Here is a 15483-nt window from a genome sequence, read left to right as displayed (position 1 = left end):
TGCTCAACTTAGGTCTGTTGGGAGAGTGACTCAGTGGGAGGAAAGATAAAGAAAGTATGTCAACACTGGTTGTAAGAAACCGTCTTTCAACTTTCATCTCCTTGAGAACCTTATCTCCTGGGTCTACTTCTTTTCTCTGTGGCAGTGGTCTTGAATTATGAAACCCAAGAACTTGATGCACACTCCAGTACTGTTATGAAGTGTATATTTGTCAGATTATCCTTCATCATCTCAGACACAATGAGATAAAAAGACAGACATGCCCATAAGGAACAGAATTCAGAGGGTTGTTTTTTTTTTGTTGATCTTGCTGCAGAGGCTTCATAACCTTCACTGAGCCTGCTAACTTCTGTGTCTCAATCTTGCATCAACAAAAGAGTGATAGGAATACTCCCCCCCCCCCCCCGGTCTTTGCTTTAACCTTCTGCTCTAGCTTCACTAGCACCACTGGCTCTGCAGAAAAGGGGGCATTGCGCTGCCAAAGTGGTTTAGGTTTTTCAACAACATTTTGCACAAATACCGGTATAACAGCTTACTTGCACTTCAAGAACCTTGTGATCAGTACTAGAACAGGTGAATGTATATGAAGTGGGTGTGGGTCTTTTTTGTGAAAATTTATACAAGCAACATGAGATTATTTACATCCATCATTTTTATCATGGGAGGGGGGTATGTTGAGGTGGGAACAGTGTCTTCAGTTAAGGATGTTCCACACTCCTGCCTGAATCCCTCCAGTTTGAACCCAATTATCACCAACCGTCTCCCTCCCCTCTAGGGTCCCTGGAAGCCTGCGTAAGGCTATTACAATAAGGTCTATTGCAATAAGGGGGGGGGAATTGATGCTAATGTAATTGATGACATAAGATTTTCAAAATTTAATCGAAAGCGGCATCAGCAGAGATAACAAGCCACATTAATCTGAACAGTGAGCTGCTAGCTTGGGCTCTCCTCCAGAAAAGTACAAAGAATCAGGCAGCCTTGCAACTGGGAATCGAGATCTCTTTAGGCTGTTTAGTGATGTGTACTAGAGCTCTTTCATTCCCATGTATTAAAATCATCAGCACACTTAGAATTCCAGGGAGGGGGGTGGTGGTCAAGCATCCTCTCTAGGTCTACTCCAACTATGGACACCTATGCAGTTGTGGAACCCAGAACTGAACCAAGTACTCTAGATGCAGGCTCATCTGTGCAGAATAGAGCAGCCAATAGTTAATCTTTAAGATACTCTGATATATCCACTTGTTGTTGGACTACATTAGCCCAAGCACCACAACCAACGATCAGGAATGAAGAGATGATCAGAGATGATGAGAGTTGTACTCCAACAACATCTGTAGGCTGGGGTGTGATAAAATTGCAATGTGGTCAGCCCTTCAGAGAGGTAAAAAAGTGTCAGGATAAGATGGGTTTATACAATGAACTCTATTGCAGCTTGCAATCCAAATAATATAAAGTGTACCAAGTGCATCAAGATTTTTCAAAAACCTACCAGACTGTAATTATGAGTTATTTTAGCTCATACCAGCACAGGCTCTGAACTTTGGGTGCAAGGATGCCTCTGCTTTAGGTAATGGAATGTTTTAATTTGTTCTTCTTGACTCCCCTCCCCGGCATCCTACTCTGCAACTGCCAGCAAAGTTGTTGCTCTATCATGTAAGAAAAAGAGCTACTTATGTAATTCTCAGCCCCAAGGAGAGAAACAAGCCAAGGGATCATTTCTGGCTAAGCTCTTGATATCTCAATCTCCAAGGCTAGAGGCACTCCCCTTCTGAAGGACAAGCAGGAAGGGGGGTGGAGGAGGAGGAGGAGGAATGGGTATGAGGTGGGTGGTCCAACTGAACAAAAGCCCATCTCTGACATCTTCCCCTCTGTCCTTCCTCTTCATCTTCAAATAAGCCTCTTCTGACTCCCACTGCTTTGCTTTCTCCTATACTCCGTCCCTGCCCTTTGACCCCCACCCCAGCTCTAGGCCAAGTCTATCTGTGATCATGAGAGGAACTCTGGCAATATTCTCAGTTCTATTTCTACCACTGTTGCAAAACCCTCAACAAGTTTAACTAGGGAGTAATCCCTACTGAAGAAGGTAGAGCCTACTTCCAATAAAACGTTACAGCTATGCCCTCACTCTCATTTATCCATCATGCCAACCTAAGGCATGCAGAAGTGTGGTTTCCAGACCAGACCAAGGCCTGCTTAGCTTCAGCAAAGGTAGGCTTGCCACACGCCAGGAAAATTCCTGACATGACCTGGTTTTCGGGTGCAAAAATGGCGTGGGGGGAGGGGACTTTGCCGAATTGGCAAAATGTTTCCCCCAAAAAGCTCAACAATTTTGGTGGGTATGTATATATATATATATGTATATATATATATATATATATATATATATATATATATATATATATATATATATATAGCTCAGCTTTGTGTCAGGAATTTTACTTTTTGAAATTAGGCAACCCTAATAAGGGGTGGTGCCGTCCCATAGAATTGCACTGGGAAGCTGCAATCCTGGACACGTTTATTTGGGAATAATCCCATTGAAGTCAACATTTCCTGCTGAGTAAATATGCAGAGGTGATCCCACTGCACTGCATAGCAAAGCCTCTACCCATTTTCCTAGGTGCGGAGCAAAGCAAACAAACGCAAGGAAGGTATTTGTTCTGTCCGTTTACAACATCAAATTCAACATCACTTCACGAGTGCCTGTGGTCAAAAAGCCTCTCCTAATCTAAGTTAGGACTGTTGTCCGTGCGGAATCTGGCGGCGATAGCGTATTCCAGAGTACAAGGTTGCGCTGCTTACTTTGCTCGTGTCCGCCCCCCCCCTCATACCCACCCAACCCACACGCGCGCACAGCCATCCCTCAAATGTGGCCGAAATCCGCGCGAGAGCCACGACTCTTTGCCCTACTTCTTTCTCCCCCTCTCCGGGACTCTTCCTGAGGCGGAAAGGCGACCCACGTTGACGCGCCACCAAACCCCACTGAGGCGAGTGGGACGTTTCCGACCACGAGCGCCTCAAAACGCCCTTCCCCCCCCTCAGTCAGTATGAGGCAAGGAAGGCGCCTCTCCTGCCTCCCTCCCTGTCAGAGACCCCTCGAAAGAGCTCGCCTCGCCCGAGAAGAATGAAGGGCCGAATGGACACGGAGCCCAAGAGCGCGGCTCGGACGCCCCTGGGTCTCTGCCCCTCCCGCCCGGCGAGCCAAGAGGGGCGGCACCCGCCATGCCAGCCCCCTGTCTCCGCCCCTCGGCTCGGCCGCTCCTCCTCCTCAGAGCCAGCGCCAGAGAGGCAGCCGGAGAGCGCCAAGCCGATCGCCTTCGGAGAGTTTCGCGGAGCAGCTGTGCGGGAGGGGGCGGGCGGCACGAAAGGCAGAGACGGGGGTCCGGCGAGACCCCCGAGACCCTGCGCTCCTTTTCCTGCTCCTCGCACGGTAAGGAAACAGAAGCGACCGCACTTCCCGCAGGGAGGGGGGCCTTCGCTTGCCTTTGCTCTGGTGGGATGTTGCAATAATAACAGCGACAATAATTAATAAAAAGCGGCGAGGGACACCCGGCCGGGGCGGGGAAGGGAAGCAGGGGCGGGGAAAGGAGGGGGTTCGCCGCTCGCTCGTCTCCCGGGAACGGCAGGCCGGGCCGGGCTGCACCAGGAGAGGAAGGGGCTGCGCTTGGAAGGGCTTGTTGAGGGGTGGTGGTGGTGGTGGGGTCGGTTTTACATTCCCAGTAAACGTCACTACTTTGGGTCCAAAATGCGCCTCCTTGATCGGGCTGCTTTTGGCTGAGGGACCCAGCAAGTCCACTTTTGACCCAGTTGGAGAGAAGGGAGATTGCAAAAGCGGGGCGGGGGGCGGGAGGAGAGAGGACCCAGACGGGAGATCGTGGCCTGCCCTGAGCCTTGGTTCCCCCCCCCCCCCGAAGAAGGCTGCATGTGGGTGTCAGATTCGCCAACAGACGGTGCGCCTGGTCCCAGCCCTTCGCTTCCCCCAAAACTTGCTAGGCCAGCCCTCTGCCAACAGGAGGCTTCGCGCGGAGGAGCGACGTGCCTCTGGCCGCGAGAGACTTCTCAACGCTCTCCGAGTGGGGCGAATCGATCCATCGGGGGCGAATGAATTAAACCAACGCGGTTCCTCTTCGGGAGGAAGTGGGTTGGAAACAATAGATAGTGACTCGCGTGTGTTTCTTTGGACGTGCCTTACCTCGCACTCACGGATAGTCTTCTTCCGTGTCGCTGTAAAGTTTTGGGATCCCTTTCGGAGACACGCAGCTGTGGTGACAGTTGGAGGTGACAGGCGCTTCTCTCCGACGGGAGGCGGACAGGGGGAATTAAAATATAAATAAAGGGAATCGGCAGGAGGGTATTCCTCCTCCGCCCCTTCCTGCAACATTTTTGTTCTTGGCGCTCTTTGGGGTTCATGGTTCTTTGGTGGGTGGGTGAATGAGGATGGCCTTTACGGTACGGTACGAACGAGTACATTGGGTTGCTTTTCCCCCAGATGCAAACTACCAAGTACAGATGTGAGGGAGAAAGAAGTATATTTAGTGTAAAACAAACAAACAAACAAACAAACAAACAAACAAACAAACAAACAAAAGAACTGTGCATGATATCGCTACTGGGTCCTAAATTTACGGATGTAAATTTGAAGTAGGAGGAAGGTGGTTGCAGAAGTGCCAAAGTCTGTACAGTACTGTAGCTACTTGCCCGGAAGTCCTATTCAGGGAACTAGGGAATTGTTCCAGAACACTCAGGAAAACATTCCTATCCTGAATACATAGCCCAACTCCGCAAATTTTACTGGACTCAATAATACATGCAGTATCCTGTTTGCTTTCTAGTAATATAGACAGATTCTATGCAGATTTACTCCGTTGATTTCAGTGGGACAAAATTCCAAGTTGTAGGGTTCCAGTCTCTAGGACTGAATTAAGGATAGCTGGCAGAGAACACTTATCCTGAGAATGCCTTAATCAGTGCAATACTTTGCATATTTTCTTGGAAGTAAATTCCATCTACAGGGTTTAATGGTACAGTCCTACACAAGGAAAACTTGTGTAGGTCTGCTGCTTTGGTCTGGAACTCATCCCTTCATAATGCTGATAGTGTAGGATAAAAACCAGAAGAGAGCTGCAGTTGAACTGATTTGCCTGCATTGTTGTTGTTTTTAAATACAGATTTACAGATCTGAAAAATGCAAAATAGAGCTGTAATCCTATGCATACTTATTCAGAAGTCAATCTGCTTGAGCCCAATGGTTCTCAGTAACCATGCATCGATGCCCCTTAATAAAAACAGTCTCATGGAAAAAGTCATGGAGTTCAGATTATTTACTTTCTAGTAAATGACTTATATTTGTTTTGCCATCAAATTTATGTCTGTTGCTAATTTTAACAGCTGATATTTTTAAACATCCAATTTTTACAGCTTACTCACTGTTTGTCAATTCATGTTTTAAATATCATGGTTGTGCTTCCTTTAGATTTGTGTTATAGGATGTAGGTACCCCATTCCAATATTATGAGTAAGGACTGGAGATATATTGTGGTGCAAGACAGGTGGTTTGTTGAAGGAGTAAGGGTTAGATATTTAAGAGCTTTCCCCTTATTTGTTCTGTTTCCCTCCCAAAGAAACCCAGATTGTGTTGTCAGCAAACCTTTATGCTTGGTGCTGCTGTTCTTGAATGCCACCCAGGACCCGAGCCTGGATGAGGCTGTTGATCTTGCTGGAAATTGGAGACCTCTCTCTTTTGTCTAGGATAGTCAACACAGCACTCTCCAGATGCTTGGAGGGCACCACATTGACTGCCATTGCCATAGTCTATTTTTGATACCATCTCACCTGGCTGGACAGAATGACAGTTTTTAAGGACCCTTTTTGGTGTACTGTATCATCTATCCTGCTGCCCAACAGTATCTCTGCTAATGGTCTTGGTGAATTTCAACATCCATGTCAGGGTCCTCCTGACAGATATAGCTCAGGACTTCATTGTCACCAAGACAACCATGGGGTTGTTACAAGTCATCTGGGCCCTTTCACATGTAGTAGGGCACATACTCAGTGGTTGTGATCAGTTGTATAGTGTGTGTGTGTGTGTGTGTGTGTGTGTGTGTGTGTGTATGCACATTTTTAACTATTTCCTTGTCATGGTTATCTGGTAACACTGGAATGGGGAACATTGGGCCTTCCAGATGTTGTTCTGACTCAGGGACATTTTGAAGGCTGTAGGTCACTCCCCTCCTCAGTAATTTTTAGGCTATTGGTGACCTTAATGTTTTGGGAGCTGAAGGACTTTTTCATATTACCTTTGGCATCTGATGGATCCAATGGTTTTCAAATTGCCCTGGGAGATTTTCTTGCTGACATGGCTTGCATCCTTGCTGATACCCTGGCCAGTCTCTGGAATTTGGAGTTATTCTGAGTAATAAACCCAGGCTTTCTTAGGTGTTCTGTCCTACTGGTTAGACCCATATCAGCTCCCTTGTTTTCCAGGGAGCTTGGGAATCAGCTGGTGGATTAACTGGGATACAGATGGAGTAAAAGCTCATAACAAGTCAGATGAAACACTGGCTAGAACCATTTGAAGGACTACTTTGTGGTAAAGGTAGTGTGGAAAAAGCAATACTTTTCTGTTCTCTGCTAATATTGTACCTGTGCTGCCTTAGCCTAGTGGAGCTTTTCTAAATTATAAGACATTTTCTCAATCTCGGCCCTCGGGCAAATTATCTTCAAAAACCAATTGCAGCGCCCTTGGTAGATATTTTTCAAATAAAATCATTTGCTTATGCCCCATCTCCAGTTATTCAGTTGCAGGAATAAGCCTATAGATCTATCTGGTTAGTATTGTATGGACAAATTTAAGTTATGGATGTACAAGGCATGCTTGAAGAGCTGCTGGCTCTCACCTATTCCCCTAACTCTTGCCCATTATGGCTTACAAAAAGTAGCTGAGAGAAAGTGGGTGGTGGGGTCTGGGAGGTACTTTTGGAGGTTGGAGCAAGTTTTTCTCGCTTCGTTGAGTGGGGTGGTCATGGACTTATTTCTGGAGAGCCCCTCCAGCTTCACTTTTTCTTTTCTTTTTTAGCAATTAAGGTCTTAGTCCAATAGTTTTATCTCATACTTCACCTTCTGAGGCTAGGTGGATGGTTAATGTAGAAAGCCGCCTGAATTATGGAACATTTTTCTTCTTTTTCAACTCATTGACTTGCCAGTTTTAATCTGCTACTTTACTTGCTTCTTTAGAAGTGTTTTTACTATTTTATTTTTATGTGATTTTTTGTTTTTGTTTTATTTTTATGTAGGTTTACTTGCGTTTAAATGTATAATCTCTAGTTAAATTGTGGTAAGACTAAATCATGTGTGAAAATATGTAGGTAGTTTATTTGGATGATCTGATGAACAACTATGCTACATCACTGACATTGGGATCTTGCTCTTGACTTTAAAAGTAGCCTAGTGAACAGTAATGCAATATTAATGGGGTGAAGGGCAGGTAAATAGTTCATACAGTGTTTTGTTTTTTTTAAAAAAAGAAAACCAGCAACACCCAACCTGAAATCCTTTGTAGTTCAAGCTGCAGGTTGCACAATCTAGTTCTGTCCCATTGAATAGAGGTCAGTGGGATAAAATGGTTAAGTACATGTACTTCAAATAAGTAACTTGCATTTTACTTTTGTCATTAATTCAATTCAGAAGTAGGAGCACACACTATTGTTTGCCAGCCAATTTAGCAACCAGAATTTCGGATTTATGGATTGAAAGGTTGATTGATTTTGCTTATATACTCCTTCATATTTCAACAGAAACCTCTAAGTGGTTTACATATCCCAACAACAACAAAAAACTAAGGTAATATGAAATATACGGTAATACTAATTCCACATTCAAAGCCTGCTACTACTACTCCCACATTTCAAGTAACACAATTAAGTAACAATAAGTATCTCAAACGATGAACATAGTAAAATAAATATGAACAGCAATCACACTCTCCTTACATTCACCATATCACTTTAGGCATACAATTCTCACTTCAGTTTTTTTTTTAACCAACTAACCAATAATCAGGTGCAGAAAAACAAATCAACTGAATAAGAGCAATGCAATAACAACAACCCCACCCTACCCCGAAACCACTAATTTCAATCCAGTTCTTGGAATTAACTAGTTTATTTGAACAAAGTTCACTACATACTTCAAACATCTCTGAACTATACTTGAAAGTAGTTCCAGTACTTGCTGGGTGAATGAAAGGTTCATTTTGGTGTAAAATTATGAACAATTCATGTTTGTTCCCTCCCTCCAGTCCTAGATTTCATTTAAAACAAAAAGTAAGTCAATCAGACATATATTTAAAAAGTTAGAAAGCAAACTGTGGGAGAAATGTTCTAAGGCTTATTAGGTTGATATGTAGGTGCTGCTGTTTCTAAGGTTGCTTAGCGACTTAATCACCATGGTTAAGCAACCAACAGAAGGAACATGAGGCATTTCTTGTATTTTCCTTGCTGAAGAATTTCACTGTCCTCCAATACTGGCAACTTTCAGCACAAAGTACAGGTACCAAGTGCATGATGCCTTGTGCCATTAACAGCTGTGTGGCAAACAGAAATTAAACAGGGTAAGCCTGTGCTAGCATGTTTGAAATACAATTTTAGGGAAAGCATCACCTGTCAATATTCCGTCTGTCAAACATTTTATTATATGATTATTGATTATGGTCCCAATTTACTTTTAGACCCTTTACTTCATCACAGCAGCTTGTAACATTCTGAATGCGAAAGACAAACTTTTTATGAACCAAAAAGTTAATTTGGATAAACTTGAACTGAACTACCATATTTTTCAGTGTATAAGACTAGGGTTTTTTTTTTTAGGTTTAAAATTGGGGCTCGTCTTATACACAGGTAGTGCTGAGGGGTGTTTTCTTAACTTGAAGTCCCTGAAAATAGGGGGCATCTTATACATGGGAGTGTCTTATACACAGAAAAATACGGTAGTTCATTTTGTAGAAGGGCAAACTTAATCTGGAACCAGCTCCTTTTAGATAAGATGAACTTGAACTCAAACTACTTCCTTTTCGGAGTGAACTTTCCAAGCACCGTTTTCACCCAGTTTCTCACTAAGGAAATGCCCCTCTTTTTGACTAGGGAGATAAGGACCTTCCTAATAATAATAATAATAATAATAATAATAATAATAATTATTATTTGTACCCCGCCCATCTGGCTGGGTTTCTCCAGCCACTCTGGGCGGCTTCCAACAAAGATTAAAAATACATTAAAATGTCACACATTAAAAACTTCCCTAAACAGGGCTGCCTTCAGATGTTTTCTAAATGTCAGGTACTATAGTTGTTAATCTCTTTGACATCTGATGGGAGGGCGTTCCACAGGCCGTACAGGCTGCTGCTTGCACGGCGACCGTACATGCTGCCATGTGAGTGGCATCCCATAGGACTGCGCATGTGTGGCGATTGCCGCACATGCGCAGTATGTACAGTCGCCGCACATGCAGCAGCCTGTGTGGTCACCATGCAAGCGGCAGCCCATATGTACGGTGCGCGAGAACAGCAGCCTGTACGGATGGCGCATGAGAGCGGCGCCCATACAGACTGCGCGTGCCCTCGGCCGCTCTACAGCTGGGGGGAGGCAGGAGCCATCTTGTCACCCCTCCCAGAGTGGCACCCGGGGCAGCCCGCCCCCTCCACCCACCCTTCCTACGCCCCTGGTCACAGATAGCTCAGTTCTGCCCCTCCAAACCAAAGTCCTGCCCCCTAACATAAACATAGCTGCCAAGTTTTCCCTTTTCTCGCGAGGAAGCCTATTCAGCATAAGGGAATTTCCCTTAAAAAAAGGGAGAACTTGGCAGCTATGAACATAAATCCTGGAGCAAATGATGATTTGCTTAAAATCTTGTTGACCACTGTCACACCTTCATGAGAATATTAATAAGTGAAATATTTTTTATTAAAAAACCCTGAACTGAAGTTTTAAAAAACAGCAGCATTAGAAATCAATGTATTCTACAACGAAAGCCTTTCAAATAAGTGTTATGGCACTTTGAACACCTTCAAACTTATATCTGTGTGAATGTGCATGGATTTGAGCTATTACTGCTGTGCTAGGATAGTGCACCATTACAAATCATTATGCTGGCATTGCACATAGAAATGACACATTTTACATATTCCATTTTTATTGAACATTCCCCCACAGAGTTCAGTGTGGCTTACAAGGTCTTCCTCTCATTTTGTCTTCTCAACAACCTTGTGAAGTAGATTAGATTGAGAGAGTGACCCAAGGCCATCTGGTGGTCTTCATGGCTGAATCCAAATTTGAACCTACAGTAGATCTCTCCGGTTTTAGTCTGCTACACTCAGGAGGAGGTGGAGTGCTGCTGCCCTCCAGATACCAGTGTGCTTCTGAATCCCATGATGGGGTGGGGTAGGGCCATGGCGAGGATGGGGTTGTGAAGATGCACCTGTGGAAGAAATCTGGAGCTCCTGCCAGTGTACCTACACAGCTCCAAACTCACTGCTGCCCTGTTGTACACATCAGCGACACCAGTGTTGTGAGAGCGGCACTGCCCCACCAAGCAAGTCACCTTTGGTTACCCTAGGCCAGTGTTTCCCAACCAGTGTGCCTCCAGATGTTTTGGGACTACAACTCCCATCATCCCTAGCTAGCAAGACCAGTGGTCAGGAATGATGGGAGTTGTAGTCCCAAAACATCTGGAGGCACACTGGTTGGGAAACACTGCCCTAGGCAGTGCTGTCTCTTACATGTGCTTGGAGGTGGTGCTGTGAAGCATAATTGTAAACAGAAATGGAGCCATCCTATCAACCAGTATGGTGTCATTTAGTATTCATAAAGAACTGTCTGCTGTCCTGTGTACCTGTTCAGCGTGTGAGATCATTGGAGGATTTTCTCCAGGTCCATCACTGGTGGAAGTTAGGTGACTGGCCATTAGAAAGAGGGCATTTTCTCTAGTTACACCCCATTTGAGGGACTTATTCACCATAACTACCCAGCTAGTGCTTCATCTATTATCTTTTAGATGTCAGGTAAAGTCTGTGTGTTTCTCTGGACTGCTGGTGGTCGATTTGTTTATAGTTCAGGCTGTTCGGTTCAATGTGTAGAGTTAATTTTACCACTTTTCTCATCATGGAATCGTAGCGATAGGAAAAAAGCACCTGGTGGAATCTTCCCCTCTATGCAGCTTCATGCATTGTCCCCAATCCATGTCATTTTGCTCAGTGTCGGATATAATGATATAGAGCATGGGTAGGAAACCTGTGACCTCAAATTATTGGTGGACTACAGCTGGTGACTTAATGTTTCTGAAAGAAAAGCTTGGCAAGCAGTTGGTGAATCTGGAAAACATCCAGCTACAGACAGTACAGCATGCAGATTGAGTGTGCTGCTTCCCAAGACATCTGTCATAGTAGTTCCACGAACAAATCTCAGCTGAGTTTAGCTATAGAAAGTGTTGTGTGAAAACTGTAACAATGCAATTGTAGGCATGTTTATTCAAGTGCAAGTCCCACTGACTTCAGTGAATAAAAGTTCTCTGGGTTACAGCGGAGACCCTACAATGAGACCCTATATTTTCCTTTCAATGTTTTCTTTAGAAACATTTATATAAGCAATGCTGGGCTATAGCTTTAAATGTCAAACAATATTTTAACTTTTAAAAACCCCAAACTAGGAGTTCCATTTGATTTTAAAGCAATATTAGGCAATGGTTCATATTAATCTTAACTGATTAGCCTTTTCAGAAATTTGTATATGAGTAAAACCAAAGATTCTGATGGAAATAGAACATACCGTACTTCCTGTTTTCTTCCTTTTAGCCCACCTAGACAAGCCATTGCCTTAAAAAGAGACAGAAAAAGTGGGCAGAGTACTGTTGCACTCAAGCCCTGCTTTCAGACTTCCCACAGGCATCTTGCTAGCTACTCTGAAGATGCTGGACTGGATGGGCCATTGGCTTGATTCAGTAGGCTTTCCTTATGTTCTCAAGTAGAAAGCAGAGTGCAGTCAGATGGTGTTGTCTTATTTGCCGAGTCTATGCTTTTGCTTATTAAAGGATCCACTTCTAGATGTTGGTGAAAAGAGGCAACAAACTCTGCTCCCTACATGATGTGCATGCTTCAAAGCTTCTGCAAGAAGGGCTTGCTGATTCCTGGCCCACTACTCTTCTCCCTCACTGCCCTAACTAGGGCTCCCTCTCCTCCTCTTGAGGAGCTTCTTCCATGAGGAAGAGATTAGAAGGCTGCCTGTCCTAGAGCGTGCCTTGGTGCGTTAAGCCAGGCACCCCCAAACTCGGCCCTCCAGATGTTTTGGGACTACAATTCCCATGATCCCTAGCTAACAGGTCCAGTGGTCAGGGATGATGGGAATTGTAGTCCCAAAACATCTGGAGTGCTAAGTTTGCCTATGCCTGCGTTAAGCCCATAGCTGCCAAGTTCTCCCTTTTTTAAAGGGAAATTTCATTATGCTGAATAGGCTTCCTCGCGAGAAAAGGGAAAACTTGGCAACTATGGTTAAGCCCTGCACCGCAATGACCCCCCCATTTTGTCTGCCTGAAATGAACTAGGAACAGCACAGCTCCATAATACAGCATGATTTAATTGAACGTCTCTACGTTTTGCCTGGTTACCAGGCATTGTAATGCCTGATTAATTGGGGCCTTTAAAAACAAACAAACCATGTGGTGAAGAAAGAAGGGGGGGGGTCATAGCTTCATCTTAAAGCACTTGCCTTTAAAGGTCCCGGATTCAATTCCCAGTCTCCCCTGGTAGAGGAGAGAAAGATCCTTGTTTAAAACCCTGGAGCTTCACCCAGCCAATGTAGACAATCCTGAGCTACGTGGACAAATGATCTGACTTGGTATAAATCAGTTGCCTAGGTAATACCAACCAAATGTTGTTAGCCCCAGTCAAAATGCATACTAAAAACGTCCACACAGTTGTTGTTGTTTTTTAACTTGGGTAGCTGTTGTCTCTCTCCATCACAGCAAGCATCAGGGATCAACATTGTTGGAGACCTGCCAAGGCCTGTGTCTCAACAGAGAACCCCTTGACCCTCAATTGCTCTCACAGCCTGTTTATCTGTGCTCTGTAAGCGAGGGAGCCATGACAGCAGCTGCAGAAGGAGGAGCTTCTGCTTACATTATCCTCTGCCTTTGGACTGCTCTGCATATTGGACCCAGAAGAAGAGTCCAATCCTAGAGAATAGGCAATGGAGATAGATGCAAGGTGGGCCCGATCAAGGTGGCAGGAAATAATGGTTCTTGCCTGGGGATACCCCCCCCCCCACAAGCTGGAATTGGCACTGCTCCCCTTGTTACATGCTATAGTTACCCCCTAAAGCCCTTTAGCTTAAGTAGAGATGGGAGAGGAATTCAATTCAGTTTCCATTTAAAGGCAAACCTACTTAATTCTCAATTTCTGAAACAATATTTGAACTGAAACACAGCCATCCTTTGAAATTCACACTTCTCTGAAGTTTGCAATACAGTTCTCCATCCAAGTAAAGTATGCAAAGATGCATATACTAGGGGGAAATGTGCATATAAATGAAAATAGCATGCAGAAATGCATTGTATAAGGGGAAATTGCTCCGGCAAAATGTGCATATTAGGCAAAGTTGAATTAAAAAATGTACTTCAGGAAAAATTCACACTAAAACACTAGTGCATTTTTTGAGAACTTTTTTCATTGCAAACTGATGTGGACATGTGGAGAACTGAATGTAAGATTGGAAAAATGAGAAATGGAGAAAAATCAAATCTGACTTATCCATCCATCCATTCCTAGGCCTAGGTGAATCTTGCAGGCTCCAGTCCTAAACTTTGTTTTTATGATAAGTCATTCCCACTGAGTTCCCTAGTTAATGTTTTTAGGACTGTGCCCTTGACTGTCTGTCTACAGCTTTACGAGGTACTTGTACCAACTGTTGGGGCTGCATCAGCAGTATGGCTTGTAACTTTTCCCCATTGGAGACTACGTACTAGCTAGATTGCAAAATGATGCTATCAATCAGTCCCTCTAATAACAAACTCGAGTGTTGACTGCTGATGGAAGTGGAGCCAAAACAGGAAATCTGGGAAATAAGAAGGGTGATATCAGTATGTCCAGGGGAACTACAGGGTTTGCAGAAGCACAAAAATGGTTTTAGGAGCCCCCAAAACCTAAGAGGAGAACTGCAACTAAAAGGGAAAAGCCCATTGAGTACTGAGCAGACTTAATGGCCACAGATTGTTCAGTGTCGGAACAGTGGAAAAGAGAAAAGAAAGAATAAAAATATAAAATGAAGGGAGGGGGCATGGAATGGTCTCCTGGAGGAGGCCATGGCCAGCTGGAACCCCAATAAGGACCACTCCTGTTAGGGGGCAAGTAAAGGTAAAGGGACCCCTGACCATTAGGTCCAGTCGTGACCGACTCTGGGGTTGCGCGCTCATCTCGCATTATTGGCCGAGGGAGCCGGCGTATAGCTTCCAGGTCATGTGGCCAGCATGACAAAGCCACTTCTGGCAAACCAGAGCAGCACATGGAAACGCCGTTTACCTTCCCGCTGTAGCGGTTCCTATTTATCTACTTGCATTTTGATGTGCTTTCGAACTGCTAGGTTGGCAGGAGCTGGGACCAAGCAACGGGAGCTCACCCCGTCACAGGGATTCGAACCACCGACCTTCTGGTCAGCAAGCCCTAGGCTCAGTGGTTTAACCACAGCGCCACCTGGGTCCCTAAGGGGGCAAGTAGATATTGCAACATTTTGTTGCAGGTCTCACTTACATAAGGCATCTTTCCAATTCGGGAATGGGCTTGCTTCAGTGCCATCAAGATTGCATGCTATTCCAGTTGTGGAGCGAACTGTGTACTCACCTGCTGATAATTTGTCGAGTCTTTCATTTCTTTGATATGCATTGTACACCCATTTGATCTTTTTAAATAAAAAAACCACCCCAAATTCTTTCACATTAAGTGATCAGTCCACTGCTGTGAAATACTCCCCCCCCCACCTGAGTCTGATAGTGGAGAAAGCTGTTACAAAAGTCATTTTGATGGCTGGTTATTCTAGCTGCATACACTTTGAATAGAACGTTTTGTGTCTTGGAACAGAATCCAGCTGTCTGTCTACTTGGCACAGCTTGTGACCAGGAACACATTCTACCAGTTCTTTGAAAACCAGAACATTGGTTTCTGAGTGCAATTCAGGAATTTTGTTTTGGTTTCCCCTCCCCACCCTACCCGAAAGTTCTCTGTGATTGATCATGACTCTTTAACAATTCCCCCACCCCACCCCCAATGTTAAGGACAACCGTGTGTGGTGCTTGTGGAGAGCTGATTGAAATAGCATTATCTGGCTTGGGCTTGGGCTTTGTTTTGCTTTTGAGTCTGGAATCTGTTTAATCTATGCAACATAGCAACAAAAGGCAGGCTTTGCTAAAATTTAGTACAATGCCTTGGCATTTAATACATAATCTACA

At 44.5% G+C, this 15483-nt stretch overlaps 2 protein-coding genes across 12 annotated transcripts in view; both read left to right on the top strand.

The window, feature by feature from the left end:
- The window catches only part of LOC132592550 (uncharacterized), a 254823-nt gene that overhangs the window by 201236 nt on the left and 38104 nt on the right, over positions 1-15483 (top strand). The gene's annotated exons all lie outside the window — the stretch shown is intronic.
- The window catches only part of GREB1L (GREB1 like retinoic acid receptor coactivator), a 168113-nt gene continuing 155909 nt past the window's right edge, over positions 3280-15483 (top strand). For all 11 annotated transcript variants that reach the window (XM_035125273.2, XM_060277887.1, XM_060277884.1 and 8 more), the window contains exon 1: positions 3280-3430. The gene's annotated coding sequence lies outside the window, so the exon portion shown is untranslated. The remainder of the gene's footprint in view (positions 3431-15483) is intronic.

The sequence above is a fragment of the Zootoca vivipara genome, chromosome 8 (assembly GCF_963506605.1).
Source record: "Zootoca vivipara chromosome 8, rZooViv1.1, whole genome shotgun sequence".
NCBI classification, from domain to species: Eukaryota; Metazoa; Chordata; class Lepidosauria; order Squamata; family Lacertidae; genus Zootoca; species Zootoca vivipara.
The sequence above is the reverse complement of the archived record's forward strand: the minus strand, read 5'-3'. Positions and strand labels throughout refer to the sequence as shown.